Source organism: Agrilus planipennis, unplaced genomic scaffold, assembly GCF_000699045.2.
Source record: "Agrilus planipennis isolate EAB-ADULT unplaced genomic scaffold, Apla_2.0 scaffold222, whole genome shotgun sequence".
NCBI classification, from domain to species: domain Eukaryota; kingdom Metazoa; phylum Arthropoda; class Insecta; order Coleoptera; family Buprestidae; genus Agrilus; species Agrilus planipennis.
The window spans coordinates 281,069-306,781 of record NW_020442436.1 but is presented as its reverse complement, the minus strand read 5'-3'; the positions used below and the strand labels follow the sequence as shown (position 1 = coordinate 306,781).

The 25,713-nt window shown below is 34.1% G+C and overlaps 1 protein-coding gene across 2 annotated transcripts in view; it reads left to right on the top strand.

Moving 5' to 3' along the window:
• The window catches only part of LOC108739756 (T-lymphocyte activation antigen CD86), a 365,407-nt gene that overhangs the window by 62,516 nt on the left and 277,178 nt on the right, over positions 1 to 25,713 (top strand). Inside the window, exons 1-2 of one of the 2 annotated variants that reach the window (XM_018473808.1) lie at positions 20,652 to 20,873; positions 21,839 to 22,073. The exons of the other annotated variant lie outside the window; for it this stretch is intronic. The gene's annotated coding sequence lies outside the window, so the exon portion shown is untranslated. Of the gene's footprint in view, positions 1 to 20,651; positions 20,874 to 21,838; positions 22,074 to 25,713 lie in introns of those variants that run through there. 2 annotated transcript variants of the gene reach the window in all.

Here is a 25,713-nt window from a genome sequence, read left to right as displayed (position 1 = left end):
TAGGTTAGGTTAGGTTATCGGGTTTTGTTCAAGTGACCACCCTCTTTCGATCCCCCACCTCCACCCGCTTGAAAATAATTATTTTATTGAATTTTATTTGAATTATAGTGTATGAAAATTGTCAAAATAATCAACTTTCAACCCCCATAACTATTTATGGGGGTGAGACCGCCGCAAATTTTTTATGAGGTTTTACTCAGGTTACCACTCTTTTTCGATCCCCTACCTATGGGGGTGAGACCGCCACGACATTGTTATGGTACAGTGGTGGGGGAGACCTCCTCTTTCCATCCGATCCATCGTCTAGACCTTTACCCGTATTTGTTTTGTGCGGGATCCTTTTAATGAGAGTAAGAAGTATCCTTATCAGTCATTCTTTTAACAATTAAATTTCAGCTCTCTAATGTTATGTACGTAGAAATCACAGCTGATAGGGTGAATATCGCTGAAAAAGCCCTAATCTAGGACGAAAAATCGGTGCGGTTTTGTAATCAATAGAACCCTTATCAGCATTTCAGGTTTGATTTATGCATACTGCAATTGAAAAAGAACAAATGGTTTTGATCTATTATGCTGTTGGAAATCCAATAATCGTAATGCGAACGACCATTCTTTTTTGCCTCAGTCAAATGAAGTTAAATCCAATTTAAAAGTAAGAAAACAAGAGTGGCTTTAGAATGCTTTAATTGTAAGTAGCTCAGAGCTTGCACTTTTACTGTACTACATTACCTACTTGGTGATACAATTATTTTTTTACATTTTCCATTCAATTTTGAGAAATTACAATACATTTACGAAATAGTACTGAGTGGCTGTTGCACTAAATAAATTTTACAGAAAATTATCCAATACATTACTGAACTAACAAACTTAGTCGTTATTTCACAAACAATCCATTCATTTAAAGGGAAATATATTTTATGTTCAGATACCATAGCTGAAAGTTTAATTAGTTTAGGAGTGCTGTGCCAATTTAGTTTATGAACCACTGAAGTTTGTAAATATAACTTTCGCATGGTCGGGAAGGTATTTTTAATGTAAAAGTGGAAATAATAAGCTAAACACATTTTAATAATTCACATTTTAAATTCGAAGAATGGTCATAGATAACTAGCGAGTAAAATATATGCGAAATTATAGGGATGAGAATGTGGACGCGTTGAATGTTTCTTTTGTATTTATTAGCCCATATTGTTTATATATACTATGTCTGAGCAGTATTCCGGAATATTTGAAAGGTAACATCTGGAAACACTGTAAAGTGCACTTCGTGATAGCGCAGCAACGTAGTGAGTGTAAAAATTATGCACAAAAAAGACCTCTGTTAACTGTGACAGAGTAGGTTGCTTAAGGCCACAACTCTGATATCTAGTTTAGTCTTCCACACTAGTAACTATAGTTTTAAGCCTCCAGAGATGCACTTAGAATTATTATTAACTCACAAAGCTTTTTTAGGCCCGCAGTCCAAGGTGTTCTTTAACTAATTATTAAAATTTTTACTCTGCACAGCACTATTTAAAAAAATAAAAAACGTTTTCCACACAGAGCACCGCTACGTCTGTCCAACTCGAAAGCTAATTACAATTTCAATCATTTCTTTTTTTGTTTTTTTTTAAGTACCTTCCTCGGTTAACGAACCGACAATGACTGAGAACGCTCGCCAGGTTGGCGACCGCGTTATGTTATCGTCCTTCGTTATCGCAAGCGTCAAGTAACGAAACACACGTACCTACTAGTGACCTTCGTAGCAGCTGGTAGTACGTACACAGGCCAATCGCATGTAATGACGGTAATAATTACCGTTCGATTGGTAGAGTTACTGTTATTATCACCAAATACAAACATAAGTAAGAAACAATGTATTCGCACACACAATTGCGGACGTGATGGTTACATATGGAAGGTGCAATGAGAACGCATTGGCGGCATCATACAGGAAGAATGGTGCCGCACCGAGAGGTTGAAGACCAGCAAAGACAACAAGTCGGTACTCACGAAATTGTTCACCGTAAAAAAAGATTCTGCGTGATAGGTGTGGAGGACTTTTATGGGAGAATTACCTGCATTGCAGTTTATTCCTTCCTTATCCATGTTTACGTACAGAACCCGCCACAATAGGTAGCGATATCGCGTTACTCAATAACACAATAGGTAATCCTGGTCGTCATTGTCGGAGAAGTAGTAATAGGCTTTCGGTAAGATCATTACCCTCATTCTTATGTATATCACTGGGTGGTGGGATATGACTCATACTACTTGTTTTTGATGTACCTTCAAGTGAATTAAAAGATTCTACAGTTTAATTGAAAATGACGACAATTATCGAAAATATACGACGATTTTTTGTCATAGATAAAATCTTAACGCTAACAAACATTTTTGAAGTGAAACTTCTATATAGACGGGGTATTACAGTTTTTTCTGTCGCGAAGCGTTTACGGCTGCGTGAAGGGAGTAGACGGTATATCGCATGGGGAGAGGCGGCAGCAGCGAAGGGAGGTTGACGGCGGCGGAGAGAGGCAACGACTGTATTACATGGATATACTGCGCAGCTGCGCGGAGAGCGAGGGTCCGTTAGCGTCCTGGCGGCTTGTGCTGTGCTCAGCTGTTGTTTTCTTACCTCTGCTTTCCACGTAGCTGGGCATCATTGTCTTTAATTGCGGTCTGTTTTAAAAATCCAAATCATAATTTGCAGTGAAGTAGAACTAAAACTTCAACGAACAAGGGGAAAAACGAATCGCAACAACATTTTTACTACTAGTTTTACGGATAGATTGTTAATGTACTTGTCCGATTTGAAAACCTGCCCGTAACACTTCAAGTTAAAATTTTGTCCGATTTTCAAATTGAACAAGTACATTAACAATTTGCCCGTAAAACTAAACTAAAAAAAGTAAAAATTTTGTTACGAGTCGTTTTTTTACTTGTCCGTTGAAGTTTCACTTCTACTATGTGTCCCAGCACACATTTCGTTTTTTTTTTCCATCTCTTGAAGGTTAGGTTATGGTTGGGAAGAATTTTAACTTTTATTGTAATAAGTGTCATAGTCATTTTTTCTATAATTACCATTATAATGTGTATTATCCGAATCCATTAATTTCACTGTACTTATTAAAATTACGTGATGGAGAAGGAAATATCAGAACAGAAGGATAAATTGTTTCTGAAAATATTATTAAGAGAATTCGAGAAAAAGTGTGCATTACTTAGGATTTTAATCGAAAAGAATAAACTCACATTTTTATTAATTTTCTCCTTTATTTTTATTTTTTGACCATAAAAAGACGTGTTATTTTAACCCGTGTCGCTTCTTAATTATCTACATGAAACCATTAATTTTCTCGTTTTAAATTGATTTCGTTCGGCTAAAAATTATAAGCGTGTAAAATTCTCCGTTTTCTTGAAACCGGAAACGTTTTGAGTGGATGCTTCAGAGCGGAAGAAGCAGCAACGACTGCCGCACAAGCGGCGAAACGGAAAGCTCATTACTTAAAGATGCTCTTCTCTTCCTTGAGTGCGAGTACGTTCATACAACATTGCCGCTGATTACGCGATGCTTCAAGTGACATTTGCGGTAACGTACCCACCTAACGTTTCATTCGGACTCGAAAATGAGAGAGTAAAGTGCATCGAGGAGCCGTTTACGACTCAGCTTTGGACGCCACTGCGTCGAAGGCGAACCACAACTCGTTTCGCAATAAATTTGCTGTCAAATGGAGACGGGAAAAACGCTATCGCGCTTGAAAATTAAATAAGCTATGCACTTCCCGTACAAAACCAATCTTACTCACTTAACATTGGTAAATGGTAAAAATAGCAGCGCAAGTCTGAAAATATATTATTGCTTAGTTCGGAGTAGCATTGATCATTGATTATCCCCCTCTCGCTACACTACAAGTTGGCGCAATGACGGTAGGGGCAAATTATGCTTCAGCCTAGGGCAGTGATCCCCAACCGTAGGTTCGCGAACCCCTAGGGGTTCGCAGTGTTTACAGAGGGGGTTCGCGAAAATAATATTGTAATGGCGGATTTTTTAAAACGCCAATAAAATGTCTGTTTGTTAAGAAAATCATAATAAATTTCAATATTTTCATTTCTTTTTTACTTATTTGTTTTTCAAAATTACTTCATCAATATCAAAATATATCAACAATTTTATACATTAAAATTTATTCCTCTTATTCAAGTAATCAAATACTATTTATTCTCTTTTTATTACAAACATTTATTTATATTTAAAACATTTTATCATTGTGATTCGTATCATGTTCTGCTTTATATTTAAAATCATTGCAGCAGTTTTCCCTTCTGTTTAATATTTTTTTTTACAATACAATTGGAAATAAATATCAAATTAAGACAGTTTACTACATTTACATCATTTTAGTCTTATTAATGTTTTATTTAAATATTTCACGATTAATATAATCAATTATTATGCAATATGAAAAAGTATATATTCTATCAAATTTTATTGCTTTTTTTACCTGTCATTAACGACTACATAGGGGGTTCGTCAAATTTTTTGGGACTTTTCTTTTGGTTCGTGAAGAAAAAAAGGTTGGGAAACACTGGCCTAGGGTATTAAAATTAAAATAGCGTTCTTAATTTTATCTTATTGATTAGAAACTAGGAATGATACTCCTCGGCCAGCTGTAATGCGATATGCGATAGATGGACGAAAAAAATTGAGGCGATGTAATAAAAGTTTCACTTTAATAATTGTTTTAACTGTGTGATTATACGCACTTTTTTCAGCGGGTTTGAGAGTAGACTTTTAGCATGAAACGGAAGTTGCGCGCGCACAGCTAACGTAAGTTCGACAGCATGAAGTTAGCAGCTACGATGTAAGTTAGCGAGCACGTGGCTTTTTCGATCGCGGGACTGCAGTGGCGGCTTTTCACACAATTGTTCCTCCATCAACATATAGAAAATCATGTATTCTTCTGTTTCCCAATTTACGCCTGCGCAGCGCAATCGTGCGTGCAGAATACAAATCACATATGCAGTGCAATCATGGCCTAAAGTGTGTCTAATCGACGAAATGAGATGTGTAATAAATAAAAATGCATCAATATGGGGAAAAGCGGTGTGGGAAATGTTTGCTGAGATGGATGTTACGGATGTGTGTAAAATGATTTGGGAGGGAAAGAGTGGGGAGGAAATTTATAATAGATGTATAGAAGGGTTAAATATGTGGTGGGAGAAAAAGTTGGAGGAAGAGTGGGAGGCAATAACAAAGTCATCCTACAATATAATGTACAAGCAACTAATACCAGGTAACTGAGGGGCGGAATATTTAAACAAAAGAAATAAAAAGAAAGACGATAAGGAAATGTGGGCGAAAATTAGATGCGGGAATATAGGGAGAGCGAATAAGAAGGGATGTAGGGACTGGGAATGTAGGCTATGCGGAGGATCTGAAGAAACTTTAGCTCACTTATTTTGTTGTGGAGTAGCCATACAGAGTCAGAGTGAGAGAGTTAAAGAGTTCATGAGAGTATGGATAGGTGACAGGTGTGAGCAGGAATTGGGGGGAATGATAATAGAAATGCTGAGAGGAGAAGTGTGCGAGGAACTATGTGAGTATATAAGGGTATGTGAAGAAAAAATGAGAGAGAGTAAATGAATAGTGTTAAGATAGTAATGTGTAAAACGTAGTAACATAGTATGTAAGTATTCTAAGATAGTTAACATGTATAAGGACATAGAGTAAAGGCTCATTGAGCATACATATATATACATGTAATAAATAAATAAATAAAAATAAATATGCAGTGCAGTCAATGCGTTTCAAATGTTACTGTCAAATTGTGAGATTTGTTACTAATTGATCAGTTTGGGGTGCGATAAGTTTGGGTACTTTTTCGGTTTATAAATATTATTGCGGTTTGTCGTGACTCTAACTCAAAATTCAAGTTTGCAGCGTTAACTATATAATCTCAAATTTATTTTCTGAGAAAATAATTGGGTAATCAACAGCATATTGTACCTACCCTAATTTCCTAACTTCGTTTGGCTCCTTCTGACGATCCCTGGTTCTTCGTGAACGAATTGTATATTTTGTATCGTGATGTTAGACCTTGATTAGAGGATGAATTCATTTCTCAAAATGTGGAACAAGCAGCAATATTCGTGAAAAAATCTATTTAAATTTGTATACACATTTTTTACACATTGAATTGTCCATTTTTATGCATTGAATATTTTTATATATCAAATTACAACACCATCTCTTCTCTTCCCCTCTTCCCCTTCTCAAGCAATCAGTAGTCAACACATTTAATAGATGCATAACTTCTACCTTCTACTTCTATTAAATATCTGAATGTTTTGGGAACAGCAAAACAAAAGAGAACTGCAGAAGTTCCAAGACAATGAATTAGTTAATGTACTGCAATCAGGCAGATTTGTTTAACTTTAGCTGTAGTAGTTATTCCAACGACATTGCAAATGCCAACTAAAATTACAAAGGTTTGTAACTTTAAAGTGTAAATATTGATAGCATAAAGTAACTTTAACTTTAACCTTTCAAGCATAAAATTGTATTGTATAGTGTGAGTTAAATTTAACTTTACGTAGTATTACTCATAATCAGTGAGTTTTGAAGATGTTTCTTTAGGGATAGTTAGGTATCAGAACAAAGTAAAACAAATGAAATAAAAGGGAACTAATAACTTAACAATATATTTACAAAACTGGAAGGATGAAATTAGAAGCGAAATATGGAGAAATAAAACTAGTAGAAGAAGCAAAAGATTACTTGAATTGAACTGTACAAAACCGAATTTGGAAGTGTTAATGTTTTGGAAATGAAAATGCTAGGAAACCTATTAGGGCGAAGCTAGAAGTATTTAGATGAAAGTAGGAAACCAATTAGAAGAGAATAAAATTTGGAAATATTAATATACAAAATACTAAGAAATAGACAGATAAAATGTTAACCCTAAACCACCGAAGTAACCTATCATTACAAAGCAATTGAGAAGGGACAATAGTTATTGACATCATGCAGTTAGTAAATGAAGTTGGAATGTTAAAAGGGATTACAGAAAAGTCCAAGTAATAAAGTTATTTACACAGAACATAATAGAAATATTACGACAGATACTTATATGATGACAATAACAGAACAATACAACACAATTTGAACAGAAAAATTGAAAAGATATTTATACAGCAAGAATAATAAAAATAGAAATATATACAGAAATATTTAAGTACGTTATAGCGAACAGGTATCCTTCTACAAGAAGCCACTCCCTTTCGCTCACTCCTAGCTTCGCTTTTTAGCGCGAGTGTCCACCATCACTTCCGAGGTGGACCACCTATTCCGATGGTTCTCCCCCCGCTAATTCCCCCAATCTTAACCATTTTCCCTTCTCAACCCTCTTCCAAATTCCAACCTTCCATTCTCATCTCGGGGATGAGTAACCCTCAGGGTTTATCTCCCCACTCGAGGAGGGATTTTAATCGGTGAAAATCCGACACTACCTCCCTTCAAGGGGTGTCTTTTGAAGATTTCCTCTACTCGAGAATAATCTAAATAAAAAAAAAAACAGGTATGCGCGGTCACATTTCTAATTCATAACAAATCGATAAAATTCATCAGTTTTATTTTTCAACACCAATTAATACGAAATAGAAACGCGCGCTTTACATATATACAATCGTGGCATTGCGAGGGTTTAATTTCTAACAGGGCGCAAAAGTGTAGAAATAAAACAATTCAAGGGTGCTCACTTTAAAATCGGAGGAATTAGGTCTAGCGGTTTTCATTTCGAGAGACAACTACATAGAAACCGTTTTGAATGTTTATTTTATGAGAACAGCGAAATTGTTTGAAAGACGAAAGGGAGGTCGACAAATTAATTTTGTTTTTGTTTGTTGACTTGAACAGAGTGAGGCTTGTAGGAAAGCTGTTTAAATCATTCATTCAAGTTTGCTAACGTTTAGTAAAAGCCCGAAAGCTGTCGCGATAAAATTCCCACCTTGTAACTGATTTTATTAAATTGTGTAGCACCGAGTTAAAGGCATATCCAATGCCTTGATAGTATTGTATAAAACTTTTATGATTATCGCAGTAAAATTTCAATTTCCTGTCGTTGATAAAATATTAGCCTGTGTAGTAATGCGAATGCTGAAAGTAAATACTGGCAATTTTAAGATTAATTTTCATGCAAGCTTATGTTGAGTTTAATTAAAACATACAATCTAACCGTATCTGGAAATCTTTTCTATCTCGAATACTTTTTGTTCTCTTGCCATAGATACAAATCATTTTACATTTATTCCAAACTCATTAACTCAAATTCCTCCATTACTCTAACTCAAATTTTTCTTTAAGTCGAGATCGAGTGGGGGTTTTACTTTGTGCCTTTAATTCAATTTCTATTAATAATAAATAACTTGCACTTATTGGTAATACGTTTAGTAGCACCTAGAATAAACATGGCCGCTGTATGCGCGCACCAATCAACGATGACCGCCTATGGTCAGACTCTTGTGATTAAGTGACTCTACTGCGACCTATACTCTTAGGTACGCATCGTTGGTGTTGTTGCTATCACCTCCTCGTAGGTTAGTAGTAGTGCACTGGTGCGCAGAACCAGGGCCGCGGGTTCGATTCCCGGCGAGGAAGTGAGAGCAGCAAAAATTTTTCCTCATTAATTTAATCTTATCTGTGGTGGGCAATGTTAATTCAGAAAAAATTAATTCACTAATGCATTGACTTTAACCCTACAAAAATTCGAAATGTCTCTTTATCTAACAAGCGAAAAGCAAAAAACAAATGGTTGTATCTCCATGCAAAACAATGTAAAAGTTTAATAGATCCTAGAGACGAAATCGACAAAGCAACAACAAACACAAAAACATCAAATCGCAAACGTGGCAACTGTCTTGGGTTTAGTGCGCAAAACTGCCAAACGAATAGTATAAAAAAACTAACCGTCCACTTTATATTTCAATACGAAAACTCGTTTTCTGGGAGAATCATTTCTATATTGACATCAACTTGTGTTTGTTTTGGATAAACTGCATGTGAACACATGTTTGTTAGAAAATAAACCATACGATCAACAAGCGTCAATAGCTTTGATTGATTTCATGTACGAGAAAACTTTTACTAAAACAGAAATACTTCTTCCATCTGCTTTACAGGGTGTAACAGAAATAAGGCCGAGCTTGTAGCTTATAAAATTAATTAAGTAAATGTTTGTATGCCCGAATGTTCATCGTTTTCGAGAAAAACGTAGTTAAAACCTGGTGATTACCAACATCAGTATAGTATTTGTTTTGTATTTTTTGCTCATATATTGTTTATATGATTAGATTAATATCATTATTATTATAATTCAACAAAACAACATCAATTATTAGTGCAAGTCAGTCACTGTAGAACAGCTATTGTTACAATAATGTGACATGATACGTATTTACGGGTTTGAACCATATCGCTGATGTAGGACAAAATTTCAAAGAATACAATCCACGAAAATAGTACACACGAAATAGCACAGAACTTTGACTCTTCTCAGTGTAACAATTTTTAAAGGAACGGTTACTGCATCCTTATCATTTGCAGCGAGTGCAAGCCTTGTTTGAAACTGATTTTCTTTTGCGATTGGATTTGTGTGGGTGGTTTCGAAAGGAAAGTATTGTATATCTTAATTTTCTCCGTATAATGTTATTTACAGACGAATTTTTTTTTTACGCAGGACGAAATTTGGATATTAATAATCACTATTAGTGCGACACCAATTCGCATGTCGTATATCCTTGGCAATTTCAAGAACTGTTTTCGGTAAATATGTGGTTTCGGTAAAGTTTCGGGAATGTTTCCACTTTTTTGGTAAGTTTACTTACAATCGCCCACAAAAATGAAACGTACGTTGGCAATACCCGAATAGTGTGGAAATTTCCTTTAATAAAATTACAATTATCTAGAGAATGCTCATTTACCGATTAATGTTTACGTCACTTACAGTTTTTTCTTTCTTTTGAGTTCTTACATTTGCATAGTGCTGCCTGTAATGTAATTATTTAATTTATTTAGTCTAAACATTATGTGTAGTACTAAATTATTTATGGTTTTTGATTATCTTAGACATCCGACAATTGCCAATGTTTACAAGCTCGATCCATGTAGCTACAAAGTCTTTACCATACTACGTTGTTGTCAATTCACGCACAGGATCGGCTTCAGATTGTAAATTGTTGTTATTCGCTTAAAAAATTTTTTGCTCTTAACTACACTGCTGAACTCACTCTGCAATTATTTATTACATCTAATTTACACCCTGCAAGGCAGCAGTGAAGCCGAAAATACCGTTTGTTGTATTTTGCTTTTGAATAACGTAGGCATATTATACCTAAAAGGTTAAAAAAAAGTACTCGGCATAAAAATAAAGTATTTAATTTTTTGTTTTTAAAAACATATTTTTTGTTACATCTAGCAGCCAGTAACAAATTGCTGTCGCTCTTAAATACATTAATAACCTCTAAACTTGGCAAACAAAGATCTAAGTAAACTAAAAGTTCATTTTTAATTAGTTTTAATGAAGCTTTATTCCTGTCGTCCCGCCACTTTGAGTTCATAACTGAGAATACTCTTGGTGAAGTGGCCGGCACGGACAGCAAAAGTGACACTATCTTAAACAGATTTTGGAAATCAGGTTGTTCCGTAAATATGGCTTGCCATTTTTCTGTGCAATATTATCGATATAAAAGTGCTCTGATTTTCGAATAATCGTTTACAAAATTACGATGTTTACTTAAGGCCTTAAATAAAGTATTTTTGCGTACTTTATGTGTCTTGTAAAGTATAACGTACGCACAGTCGAAATAGAATACAATACTTCATAATAAAGTACGGGTGACAACCCTAATTATACCTAATTTAGATGCATTTATATCTTTTCTGAACTCAGATTTTTTTCANACTCACAGACGAATGGAAAATACAAACGTTTATTTCAAAAGGTTCCCATTAATCAATCTGTATTTAACCCTGCACCCTCACTGTATATAGTTTAATTTTGCCGTTTTTGGATTATAAAGTCAAAATTGTAAATCTTCTACTTTATTATTTATTACTGGCAAATTAAAAAAGTTCCTCAGGTATTAAATAATAGTTGAAAATGAAATACCACTGCTTTCTGAAAGTTTCTACTTCGAAACTTGTTTGTTAGTTAATTATCTTCGCGGAGAACTTTCCACTACCAATGTTTACTTGACTAAGACATTCTTCTTGAGAGAAACAATCCCACCTGATTCTTACAACCATAGAATTTTCTTTGAAAACAAAATATTTGTGCCCCATACCATGATATTTATTGTTTTATTTACTGTGGTGCTGTATCTAATGAAAGAAAATTTGACTCGATTTGTTTGAAAATACATTTGAGTAGAGAGAAAACTTACATCTGTTCCGACGTCCAGCTGTTAGGCCGCAGAAATGCCTTACATCAGAAAATTGTCCACAGCTGATATTTTTCTCGACGATAGTGCGTTGTCAATAATTTTTCATGGACGATGAACAGATATAAATTGAAGCAATAAAGCTCAGACAGAAGACCGAACTAGGTTCCGATACAAATGTTCACTGTATTGTGAAATAGTACTCGCCGATTCGTGACAAACAAACATATTAAGAGCACTTATTTTTATTTATCATGGGACATAATGTCATGGGTCACTCTCTAAAAATGGATCAATGGATTTTCAGTAATTTTTAGTGGATATTTACTAGCCCCACCTGTAGTTATAACAGCACTGCAAGTTAATTATTATTGACTGAACTAATTACTAAATTTTATTATTGTATTATTGCTATGTATTCGTACACTTTTCTTATCATATCTTTTATGCAAATGTTCCTAACATGCAATAATAATTGAATTATTTAATAAATAGTCATCATCATAAGGTCGTCAGTCCTAAAACTGGTTGGACACGCACTTACACTCTTTCTTACCCTGAGCTAATCTTCGCATTTCCCTAAAACTAGAACAGTCCACATCCTTAACTATTAAGATACAGGATGATGAGAAGGCTTACCATGTTTACTCACCCTGTGATATTTCCCTGCCATTTCTTCGTTCCCCAATTATCTAATAAGGTCGACTAAGATTATTATTACACTCATCATCATAAGGGCGTTAGTCCTAAGACTAGTTGGACACGTACCCCCACTCTTTCCTATTCTGAGCTATACTTTCCCTAAGCATTTCCTTAAAACTAGAACAACCCACATCCTTAACTATTTGCGAACAGTAATCTAATCTAGGTCTACCTCTACCCCTCCTAACTCCTGTTTCTGCCTCTAATATGTCACTGACTAGACCTTCATGCCTGAGGTGTCCTACCAACCTATTTCACCTTTTTCTTATTGACTTCCATAGAATCCTCTATTCTCCTATTCTTTCTAAGGCGGCCCATACACCTACAGTAATTTTGTACAATGTTCTTATTGTGCAATAATATTGAATACCCCCGTTGAACCCAAACGTTCAATAATATTTAGCAATAAGATTGACAAGTCATTAGCGTCAATATTTTCATGCGAGAAACATGTCTGACGACGAAGTTTTGGCTGCAACCGTGCTAGTGATTTTTTTGAAAACAGGAAAAACAAGAAAATGAATATGGGCCAAGGAATGGTTTAAAAAAAGACCAGTCTACACTCACGAAAGACTTTTAAGGGACTTAACATTAACTCAAGAAAACGATTTCAAATATTGCAAAGTTCGAAGAATTGCTACAATTAGTAAATTATTCACCATTTTGATGCTCGACTCCATACTAAACGTGACAGAACTGATCCAAACAGCGAACTGAAAACTATTGCGCCATACTAACCCTACACAGTGCAAGAAAACCATATTGCGCAATAAAAATTAAGCTAGCTCAAACTTCTGTTCAATCATTGCAAATTTTTCAATATTATCCCTACACCGCCAATAATATTGTGCAATATAGATGATTGCACAATATTATTGTAGGTGAATGGGCCGCCTAATACCTCTTCATTTCTAACCTTCTCTATCCATGGTGTCTTCATCATTGGCCTGTAACACCACATTTTCGAATTTCTAAATTAACCGTTCGCGAGAATAGAAGTGACTTCCTTTTATTGAAGGCGACTTGACCCCGCCTTATCCTTTGCTTTATATCCCCACTACTCCTTCCGTCCTGACTTATCTGACTTTCTTGATACCTAATATCGGCCACTTCTTCTAATTTTTCGTCACATATCTTTATATTCTCTCTTTCCCTATTTTTTCTTCTCTTGCATGCCAGTATTTTTGTTTACTTTTATTTATTTTCATACAGTACTATTTTGACAGTACCGCATCCATTTTATTGAAAGCTATCTCTAACTCCTCCTTGCTAGATGCTAATACTGCTATGTAAATTAACCTTCTTTTGACGTGACAACGTCTTATAATTCGATGGAGCGGGCTGCACGCACGAAAAAACATGACTCATGCGGCGTTACCTCGCTCTCAGGCGTTCCATTTAAGGCTTGAAGTGCAAGCGAGTGCGCGGAACGAGCGACAAAGAGGCACAACCGGCCTCCGCGTTCGGCAGCGTTCGACATCTGTCTCTCTCCTACTTGAGTGAGCGATGCGTCCGCGTGGACAGCTGCTATACAATAATACATTTCCATTTACCTCCTTCTCTATATCCATACAAAATATCTATCAAACAAATAAAATTAAAATTTTCTTTCGAAAAATGAAACCATTCCATCAGTTTTTTCTTATGACGTTGTCACGTTCAACTATCGTCAGTAAACTTTACAGGCAACCGATTTTTTTTTAGTTTTTTGATTCAATACAAAAATGGCTGGACCGATTTTGCTGAAAACTTAATTAGTTTTGTGCTGCATGGTCATTCGTCGAATGCAGTTAGTCCCTCATCGATATCATCATGTGTTCAATCAAAATGCTGATTTCACAGTAAACTATTTTGAACACTCTTTCTTAGTTAAATATCAATTTGTTGATTTTTTGGTAATAACATCAGTAACGTTTTATTTCACTGAGAATAGGTATAATTGAATTTTTCAGTTTTTGCTATAGGGATAATCTGAATGACTTTTATTAGAGCGCCCACTCATCAAGTTGATCATTTTGTTATCTTTTACGTTTAAAGTGTAACTATAATTCGGATAATAAAATTTGATCCTGCACTTACCAAATATTTATTCAATTATTGATGAGGAAAAGGTTTCAGCAAATTGATTATTAAAACACTTTTTTGGTTAGCACTTACTGTAGTAATTTACAATTAAAATCATTAAAATATCAAAAAAGTAAGTTAACTCCATGTGATTTACAATTGTAATGTTTACTGGTTGAATAAATACATATATAAAAGTTGTTAAGTCTGATTTACATAGTGTTTATAAATTCACAAAATTTCTTTTCAAACTTAAAGACTTGCTTGTTTTTAGTACAAAATCTTTTAAAAAGCATTCCACTTTTAAGTGTTGTAGGTTAACTTTTAAGTCCACCTTGGTTATCTACTTTACCAAAATCTCGACTGCATAAATCCCGTCCTCGAAGAGGCTTGTTGAGCATTCTGTATGCGGAATAAGAATTTGTACTTAAAGGGCAAGAAGTGTCATAAGCGCACGTCGTGGTAGGGTATAAGGATGTCAAATAATGTACCTTATTCGCGTACGTGAGGTTTGGAAGCGGTGCGTTGAACGAGAATCCTAACACTAACCCTTGGAATTTTGTGCGTCGGAAAATAAAGGAAACCCGAGTGGCCTGGAAGGACTGTTCACAGTAAAAGTGTCTTTGTCATTCGGAGCGACGGTAAGGAACAATAAAAGTTAACGCGTGTTGTCAATGGAATAACGAAACGTGAAATTAGTAAGTGTGTTTGGGGAGTGAATACTAGGGTAATCGATTAAATTAAAAGGGTGCCCTTAATTGTCCTAACGAAGTGGGTCACTTTTTAGAAGGGATTTTAACAAAACCCAAATTAGTATAAAACACTTTTCTTTCTAATGAGAGCTCTCGATCTTGTTTATCCCCTCTAATTCACTTTTTTATCCTTACTTTCCTCACATACATAAGGCGTACCAGGAATCAATTTAGCACATTGTGTCGTTTGGAACAATAAAAACAAAATCTGTACATTAAATTGGATGTAAAATATGACCGGTCCACTATAAATGAAAGAAAAGATGGTAGGTGTTACTGTTGACGGAAGTTACTGTTCGTTTCAAGAAGTTAGAGATATGCCCCTTCCCTTTATTAGGATGCGCCGTAGCATAATTCCAAATTCAATCATATTTGTCTGCGGAGCTCATTTCTCCACCGATCATCGAGCGAGAACTAGACAAAAGCGTACAGTACCATTTGCAAAATTATTTAAACTGCCTCGTTAAAATTTAAGAATATGCTTTATTTAAAAGCATATTTAGCCAAAAATAATAACAAACGAATTAACTTAACGCTCTACACACCTATAAAACTTTTGCTTTGTTTTCTGTTGTTAATTTATATACATTTTTGTTTTAAAAAATTGCTAAACATTTTCGTCTAGTACTGTACAGTTCTAGCCGATCTCGTAAGACCGCCCATCGAGAGCTCTGCTCGTTAAAGCTTGTTTCAACTATTTCTGTCTTGCTCACACCTAGTGTGTATTCTTTCTATTTTCGCGCAGATTTCTTCAAGGTCACAATTCTAACAAATTGAAATGGACTGTATATTTCTAATTTTTTAGTCGTCATGCATAGTTATGAGTATATATGTATGAAATGTATACAATTCCTAGGAAGTTCCGAGGCTATTTAAGAAATGTTGTTTCAAATATTTTTTACTACATACATATCCTGGGAAATGTATGAATTTCCGATATTATACTAGGAAATGTATAAAACTAATGCCTTCTGTGAATAAAATATCCTAACATGTCAGCCCGTTTCCGACTTCAAACTGTCATAAATAAATGATAATGAAGCATAATCATCGAACGTTGAAAAACAATATTTGGTGGCCTAGGACATAAAATAGGCAATGCCCTATTATTGCCTATTTTATGTACTAGGCTGTTTGGAGATTTAACTATATACATTGGTGACGCTATTGTTTGGTTAGGTAGATTTATGATTGATTTGAGTTCATTCGATGCCCCTGCCCGCTGGAGGCGGACTGATGTGTTAAAGTATTTTAGTCACAGAAAGCATTATTTTTATACATTTCCTAGTACAATATTGAAATTTCATACAATTCATAGCAACTACCAAGTACAACTATCATTACCTATACGTAGTAGTAAAGGGTGTATAAGTATGATGCAATTAGTCATTACATACGTTATACGTTGGGAGAGACGGTATAGAGAACTTTCACACTGAAGTTAGGTATCATATAAGCCGGCACTGTTGAAGTATGAGGCTGTTATAATGCCCGACCGCACTTCATAAACTTGCTGAACTTTTCATGAACTAGCAGATTTCGGCGAACTTATGCAGACAAAGGTATCTACTGTACATATATTACCCACTGCCAACAAATATACCCATGATATGATATAACTTCTAAGGGTCGGGAAAACGATTTAGATAATAACCCAACTAATTGAAACTGAAAGTTTGCTGGCGCAGCGTATTTGGAAAACTACACAAAAAGTAAAAGTTCAGCGCTTTAATTTCACTAAATGCCTCTAATAATCTTATTAAGTACATTACAGCCAGTACTATGTAAATCTATGAACATAAAAGAAAGAAAAAATGGAAATTACTCAAACATTAGTCGAGCATCATCTAAATAATTGTAATTTTATTAAGGCAAATTTCCGCACTACCGTTGAAGTATTGCCAAGGCGCAATAGATTTCTTTGCCTGTGGTTGTTAGTAAACTTACCGAAAAAGGCCAAAGAAGTATCCAAAAGCTTCGCACCATATATATACCGAAAATAGTTCTTGAAAGATGCTGGTAATCACTAACTGATTGAGTACGACGTTGCGGGCCGTATTTCTCTACCAGGGTCCGCATTTAATTTACTTGTACCTTTCTCGAAAACGAAGAATTTTCGGACATACAAACGTTTATTAAATTTTCATGTTTTTTATACTTATTTCTGATGTTACACCTTTTAGAATGTAGATCGGGAGGAGTGCCTGCCATGGGCATTAATCGTAGGAACAGTGGGAATAAAACAAGCAGTTTCTACTTTCAGGAAATCGCAATTTTAAAAGTCTTTAGTTTACCGTCTGCCTATGGAAACTTACTTACTTACATTTATCAAATCAGTTAAAATTACGTAAGAAGGTTAAGGTAGAATCATGCATTCAGTGTTTTTTGTCGCAAAATTAATTTGTATCAGATTTTGCAGTGCTGCATGGCAGTTCCCACATTCTTTGGGAAAGGAATATTTTTTTATATTTTCTTTGTCCTTTAAAGCTTGATGTCTTTCTGCGAACTACTTTTATCTTACAATAGTTTCACTGATTTTGAACCATATGTGTCTACGAATGTGATAGGAAAGTTGACAGAACTTTTTATTACTTACGTATGCCGCACTTCGTGTTCTAACTCTTTATAGTCACAGTTACTGCGAAAATCCTTGAATCCTTGAAAGAATTGCAGTAATAACAAGGGTAATAGCCAACGTATATTCTTACTTGCGGGCTGGAAAAACTGATAATCTTTTACAACGATTAAAGAAGTTGTCCCTGACCTTTCTGAACGGGTGAAATAAAAATTAGAAATAGTAAAAGTGCTACAGAATAAAATATCTTAATAGAGGAAAATTATTTTGATAAGTATTGCAGATGAAACTTACATCATGGTAACTGGTTCGCCATATTGTGGCGCTTTCAGAAATGGCAGATTAATATAATTGGAATACTAATACCAATAACTTATGTATATTATAATACGTATGCAAATTGATTATTGATTAAAGTGAGTTAAAGTGAGGGTGAGGGGCTACTAGTAGATTTATAAGTGAGCCATCTCTACATGCCCACTATTCTTCCTTTTTGAACTAAATTTTAAATAAATCTAATTTGAAAAACTTATTTCCTCAAACACTGCATCAGACAGGAGCTTTAGAGCTTTTCCAAATATCATTAAATTTAATAACACAACTCACAAAAAGGAAAAATAATGGGGATAAAAGGATAACTCACAGACGAATGGAAAATACAAACGTTTATTTCAAAAGGTTCCCATTAATCAATCTGTATTTAACCCTGCACCCTCACTGTATATAGTTTAATTTTGCCGTTTTTGGATTATAAAGTCAAAATTGTAAATCTTCTACTTTATTATTTATTACTGGCACAATAAATCAACTAGCTCCTATACCTACCAAGAGAAAAACACAATATTCTTATCTTTCTTGGCGAATCGGAGGTAAATATAATTGCAAGTACTTTATAAAGTTTGTATCTCAACTACGTATATAAGTTTGTCTCACTTTTATGTTACTCCTTCTGCATGTATCTTATAAACTGTAGCACGTTCATAAGTTTTTATTCGGTTAGTTTAAGACTTAAACAGGAAACTGGATGTCCAGATCTTGAAGTGCAATAATATTTTTCCGTTTAGACAAACGAGCCTATATTACAGTACAAAAATCATGCATTTAGTGTAAAACAAACAGTTGTCAGTTATTTCTATATATTCATGTTCAGATAGGGGATTTAGATCTGCTGTGTCGCACCAAGAAGGTAGTAGAGGTGAGGGGGGAGTAAAAGTATACTTTTGTTTCTGAAAATTTTCATCATTACTAAACTTTTTCCTCCCCGGAGGATTTGCTGTGGTTTAATTCAATTCAAATTTTTCAAGAAACTGGAACTTTATGAGCTAATTGTTTTGCTTCATTTGGTTTATCAATAAAGAAACGAACAGATAGACACACGAACGATCCTATAAGGGTTCCGTTTTTCATTCGGACTTATGGAACCCTAACCCCAGAACCAATTTGACATTTTTTTTGAAATGTTCACCCATACATTCAACCTGCATTATTGTTTTATTGAATCATTTACCACATATGTAATGTTCAGACCATAGACTTTTTATTAATTTTCCTGTAATAGATAAGTGAAGAACCGTTTTCTGCATTTTTGTTTTAACTTTAGGTTCAGTAGTTTCGAAGATAATAGCAGGGATAGTCAATTTTCATTTATTTTCTTAAATAACTTTAAAACTATTTGTTCTAAAATTATAAAAAAAATATATTTGAAATCCTTACAACAAGCCCTTTCATTTGATATGTCACACGGTACAATGAGTACAAATTACAGAAGAAATACAACACGGATGACTGAGGCAGTTAATTGAACACGACGTTGCGTTGTCGCATTTCGTTCCAGGGTCGGAACATTTGCCTGTACTTACAACTACGTTTTTCTCGAAAACGGTAAATTTTCGGACATACAAACATTTACTTAATTTTCCTGTTTTATTGTGCTTTATCGAATCCTGCAAGGTTGTCTACTTATTTCAGAAACACCCTGTGTATGTATCCGTTTCACGAACCGGACAAAAAAATTGTCTAGATAGTGAAATAAAATATTGTTACACTATCTGGCTCCACTTCATGAACTGGACATCCAGAACATCAATCAATTGGACCATAATTACGCCAAGTGGGTGCGACGCCTACATACATACACAAGTAGTAACTATTTCAATTAGGCTTGAGCTAATCTATTAGGTACTCGTGCAGAATGAAGAAGCTACAAAGTCGATAAATAATATTTTTTAGTGAGTAAAAAAATTGGGCTGTCGTGGGACGCTTTGCGAATGTAAAACATTGAAACTATTTGGTTGGGAAAAAAAAAGAATAGGCATTAAGGGATGGTTTATTAAAAGCTATAAATAAATATGACATTACTAAAAAACAAAATATTGATTTCTTTAAAAGAAATAAATTATTCTTTATTTAAAATAATTTTGCTAGATTACTTTCACTCTCATGTCGCGTCGCCACGCGAATAGCCAGTTTGGCCCGTTACAAAGGATTAATTAATAAATTATTAACAGCAGCACTTTGATTTTATGTTTAAAGGCTTTGAATAAAAGAAACCCGTAGAATGTTTATTAAACTAATTAGTATCATCGATGGTTAGAGATTCCTTAAATTTTATAGCAAGTTTTTGTCTATTACTCTTATACTACTAGCATTATTCCTTGAAACTTGTGACAATATTACATTCAACCTGGAAATTAATCGTTTAGATAAAGAAACAATATATTATTTTTGTTTTTATTTTTTTCTACTTATTTATCCCCTTTAGCATAGGTCATAAGTACTCCGCACTGTGGGATGAATAGATCTTAAAATAAATTAATAAACTGATGGATTTAATTTATGAGTCTTGTTCCGAATGCCTGTACACTTTAATAGAGATTATTTCAACCTGTGCATTCTTTCTCGGTTTTCCTTGTCTAAGTGCTCATTTTCCTACATTTGTAAATATGGTTAATGAATTACTTATGACGTCTTAAGTATAAAACGTTACTGTATTTTAGAGTGGAATAAAAATTTCCGGGTTTTGTGCAAGACGATTCGCTTGTTCGACATGAGCAAATTCGAGGCGCAAGTCCGGGAGTATGCCGTTGAGAGAATGGTTACGAGCGTGGTTTGTTCAGTACTGCGCTGAACCGTGCGAGGTCGCGACGTATTTTTAAAGCCCAATTTTTTTCTTACGACGCCGTTGACGCCTCCTATATTGCTGTGATTTGTGACGGGAGTTGTAATAAGCTTGACACGGAACTGGGGTGGAACTCGTTGCATTGAACAAGTTAATTTTGGGCTATGGCATCCTTGGGCAGTAAACTTTTACCATCCACAAAACTTCTTGATGGTGCAATATAACCAGATTTGTTCAAAATGTACTTCATCATCTTCCTCTTATTTATATTTATACCACATTCCTATACATCGTGTACTGTAATAATTCTTACTTTTGAAAGAGAAGTCACCACTTCGTACAATATTTCGGTGTTTTCTGCAGAAATATGAAATATAAAAGTTCATAATTTAGTATTAATAAGTTTAAATTTTTCTTAATCTCATTGATTAAATATGAGACTTTTGTTCAATATATCAATTTTTAACGTGCCATCACTCAACAAAATCAGAATTTAAAATGATTGAATTATGTAATAGGCTTATCCGATTTGATTAGTGCATTTATTAGCACCATAGCAGTTTTTTCTGGCAGATTCGGTGACTAACTTGTACCGTGTAATTCAATCGAATATTCATTTATTATTTTATCCAGTTACACTGCAGTAGGTATTTGAGTTACCGCTCCAGTTCATTTAGATAGGGTTGTTTAACAATGAAAAATTGGCCAACAATTAATTTCAAATCGATCTAACCGAACGACTGGACGAAAAAATTGTATTGTGCAATTTAAATTGGGTTTTGCGGAATTGTAATTTACTTTAGCTTCATTTTTTACTGACACACTACCGAAATAATGAAAATTACAAAAAGTACCTAATCGAAAAGAAGTTATTATTAGGAGGGAATGAATTTTAATCAATATAATTCTCCTGATGTATATTTTTACTACATCAGTTGCATATTCTTCTTCTGTCTATAAATATTTATCTTTCAATTCAAAGAAACAAATTTAATTCCAGAAATTCGTATCTCTATTTATTTTATTTTTAAGGCAATTAATTACAGTTGCTTCGTTTGTAGAAAGTACGGGGTAATTTTTCTTTTCACTCTCTCATTTCTTTTAATAAACCTAATGCGCCTTCTTTTATCTTCTCTCTTTCTTACTCTCAGTTAAACAACTGACATTTGCTTTTTATTTCTTTTTAATTCTTCTTGTTTGCTACAGCTGAATCTTGTCTACTGCGTATATTGTACGTGTGTGGAATTTGATGAAGTACCTTCCAAATATAATCAACTAAAACCCAGTAAATCGAACATCAACAGTACTTTTGTAATAAACTCATTTGTGGTGTGCAATCCAAATGATTTTTATTTTGTGATCCTTGCAGTACTTAGATGCAAGTGCAACGTATTGATGTATAAGTGATACTACGAAAATGATTTCCAATGTTGTCTATTGAGTAAGTTTCTTTATTAATATTTCTTTTTTACATGCGCAAATTAGTTATGATGACAAGACAAATACTAAAAATATAGTATAAAGGTGCGTTTCGGAGCTTTCTCTTTACCCGTTTTTATAATGGAACTACAGTAAAACCTCGATATGATAAAGACCAAGGGAAACGTAAAATAGTTTGAGTCATTGAGGTTTTTACTTACTAAGGGTTTAAGTTTAAACTTTAAAATTATGAATTTCCAGTGACTTAGGAAACTCTTCAGCTTTTTCCTTTCCACTTTTCCACTCACTAAAGTTTTCACATATTTCTACACTGAGTATACCATGTAAATAACAAGCATTTTTCTAAATTAGGAAATTCAGTAATTCTTTGTCTTTTACATAGATGACTTACTCTCGATTCAAACCACTTTTCACTGCTTACTGAGGTGCAATGCCCAAATTATTCGTTTAAGTTATAGAGGGTTTTTATTTTAAGTAATAGAGGTTTTGGACTCTGAGAGGAAGGGAACACAAAATTTTATGAATATATAGAGGTTATTACGTTATCGAAGTTTAAGTTATCAAGGATCTACTGTATTTTAATAAGAAATAGGTGAAATAGGTTGGTAGGAAATCTTCTCAGACATGAATGTCTAGTGAGAGACATATTAGAGACAGAAACGGGAGTTATGAGGAGTAAAGGTAGACCTAGATTAGATTACTGTTGACAAATAGTTAAGTATGTAGGATGTTCTAATTTTAGGGAAATGCGAAGATTAGCTCAGGATAGTAAGGAGTGGAGTTGCTTGTCTAACCTGTCTTAAGATTGACGAACTTATGATGATGATAATTTCAGTTTCGAATCTCTCACTCGAGGATGTTCTGAAAAGTCAGTGTTACACAAGTGTAAGAGGGCGAAAATGATAAATGCTTGCACTTTTAATACGTAAATAAGTAAATAGAAATGAACTGTATCTTTCTTATATAAGTGATTTAATATACATCAAAATTATCAACTAACAGGTGTCAGGATCGTCAGATCCATGTCCATGGCTGGGTCTAACCTATAAATAAAGAAAAAACAAGTGTGAGCGCTCGTGTCCCTCTCAACAAACGTATGTGTGTGAGTTGATAATTCGTGTTCTATTGGCATCATCGTCATTTTATTACTAAATACATCAGTTACTGAAGAATGATACTGAGACGTGCAATGGACATAAAGGGCAGACTCGCATTATGTCCGCTCCAGTATCACCCTTAGACGCAAAGGACTGTAACTCGCAATGTGCCTGTATTACTTATTCACATAACCACTAGTACTAAGATGTGCAATGAGCACAAAGGGCTGAACTCGCAATGTGCTCTCTTCAGATACTAGTGTTTAACCAATAACCTGGCATGATCGGTACTGAGGGGTGCAATGGTCACAAAGGGCAAACTCGCAGTGTGACCTCTCCAGCTACCTTAATGAGAAAACTATCACAAAGGGCGAACTCGCATTGTGATTTTCTCCAAGTGACTACACCAAAGCCACATCCTTACGAATTATCAACATCGAGTAATTATTTATCAATAAATAATATTATTCATGCAAAATGTTCATTTATCAAGTGATTCAAAAGGTAGACAAATATAACAGGCAGAACGCTCAGTGAATAAACTCACCCTTTTATAACAACAACAACAACACAACACTGCACACATTTACTGTCTTTAATATACTGCCCTGATTAAGTTTAAGACACAGGGAACGGGATAGTTAAAACTATATGGTATATGTATGTATTTACAAGACATTCCCATAGCTACATAGGTAATCTAGGGACGGAGCGAGCTCATGAGAAGTATTATTCTAGTCTAAACAAATGAGTCCTTGAAATATTTCTGAACATACTGCCTTTGGTTGGCTTTTATTTTAGGGTGTATTTGAAATATTATATATTGAAATAATCTGAGTTCTTACACAAGTGACTATTTTTTTAATATGGAAGATGAAAATATAGTGCATTAAGAAATATGAAGATTGGAAAAACTTACTTATTTTTAATCCACTAGGTTCTCGCCGATTGTGAAGCGATTTTAATGATTCATTTTTATTGGACAAGTCATATTTTAAGGATTTGAACAAAATATTTAACTTGCAAGGATGAAAAAATTGAGGAAAATCTAATCATTCTACTGAGATGTCCAAACAACCTTAGCTGGTTATGCTCTATAATGTTTTGTACTAAAGAAATTTTTTCTGTTTAATTTTGTGTTTATTTTAGATACTTCATTTCTATTGCTTGTTATTTGTTTTGTTAGATTATTAATACCCATGTTTCCGAACCGAACGTAGATATAGGTCAATATATTGATTTAACCTTCAACTAAGATGATGACTGTTATATAGATACAGACCAACATGATTATTTTTTTTAGTTAATTTCATATATAAATACAAAAAAATACGTAATTTGTACCAAAAAGTTTTTATTTGTATCAAAATAAAAGAACCACAACTTTTTCATATTTTTTTAATTGATACTCATTCCGTCTTTGTTGAACTTGCCAAAATCTTAATACCCAAAGAAACTAAACTAACAGCTAGTTAAACTAATGATGAAAACAAATATATAATTACTTTAAGAACAAAAATAATTACAAAAATATTAAAAAATAAAAATGTATTTGTGGTCAAAAGTGTTACACTAACAACACAGTGGTGCAAAACTTACCCCAAAGGCTAATAACCCGAAAACAATCCAACTCACTATGTTAGTTAAGGGTTAAAAACGGCCGGCTTTGTTTTCTTGGACACTTCTCTTTTCCTAATAAAGTTTTTATTTAGGGCACGAAATGCTTTTGCAGTTGTTTCTGTTTATTCGCGGATCTCTGCTTCTAGCTTTCCTTCTTCTTTAAGTGCACAACCTGGGCATTTAAATTCCCTGACCTGTTCTAAAAGTGTTGATCCGTCTATTTTAATTTCCGGATTCTACCCGCATTACTTTTGCTTTTTACACGCTAATTTTCATAATAAATTTTCTTAACGCTTCGTTCCAGATGTTTACGTTGGATTGTATCGTTCGCTTTTTGCAAAGATTGCAAGTCATCAGCAGCATCAAAAGCACATTTACTAATTTTTGTAATTTCTAGATTTCAGTATCCTAACTGTAATTTTCCTTATTTTAAGCCTTGTTCGATATTGAACACCTCATAACATTTCTACATGCACCATATTTATCTTTTATAGCTCCTCTTAATTTTCTACCGCATTTTCTTTGGACTTTTCTATATAGCCACACTTTTTGTTCACTCCCCACGTTATAATATATACACTACAAATTTTGACTTCTTAACAGCGTTATCTTTATCTTTTTTAATTGTATTGCCCAAAGAATTACACAATTTGTAAGAAACTATACTTTTGTTTAATTTTCCTTAAGATTTTCTACCTTTTTAGGAATAATAATAGCTATGGACATTTATTATGTTTTTAATTACCAATCAGTTTTTAAATTATTTCAAAATAAAAATTATTACGTGGTTAGTATTTAATCTTTACCCGGGCAAAGTTTATCAAGTATTTATATTTTAACAACATATTTTAACCACTTATTGTATGCTTCTGTAGATGAGTTTGAAGGAAAATTATTAGTAGAACTTGACACCGTGCACTTATA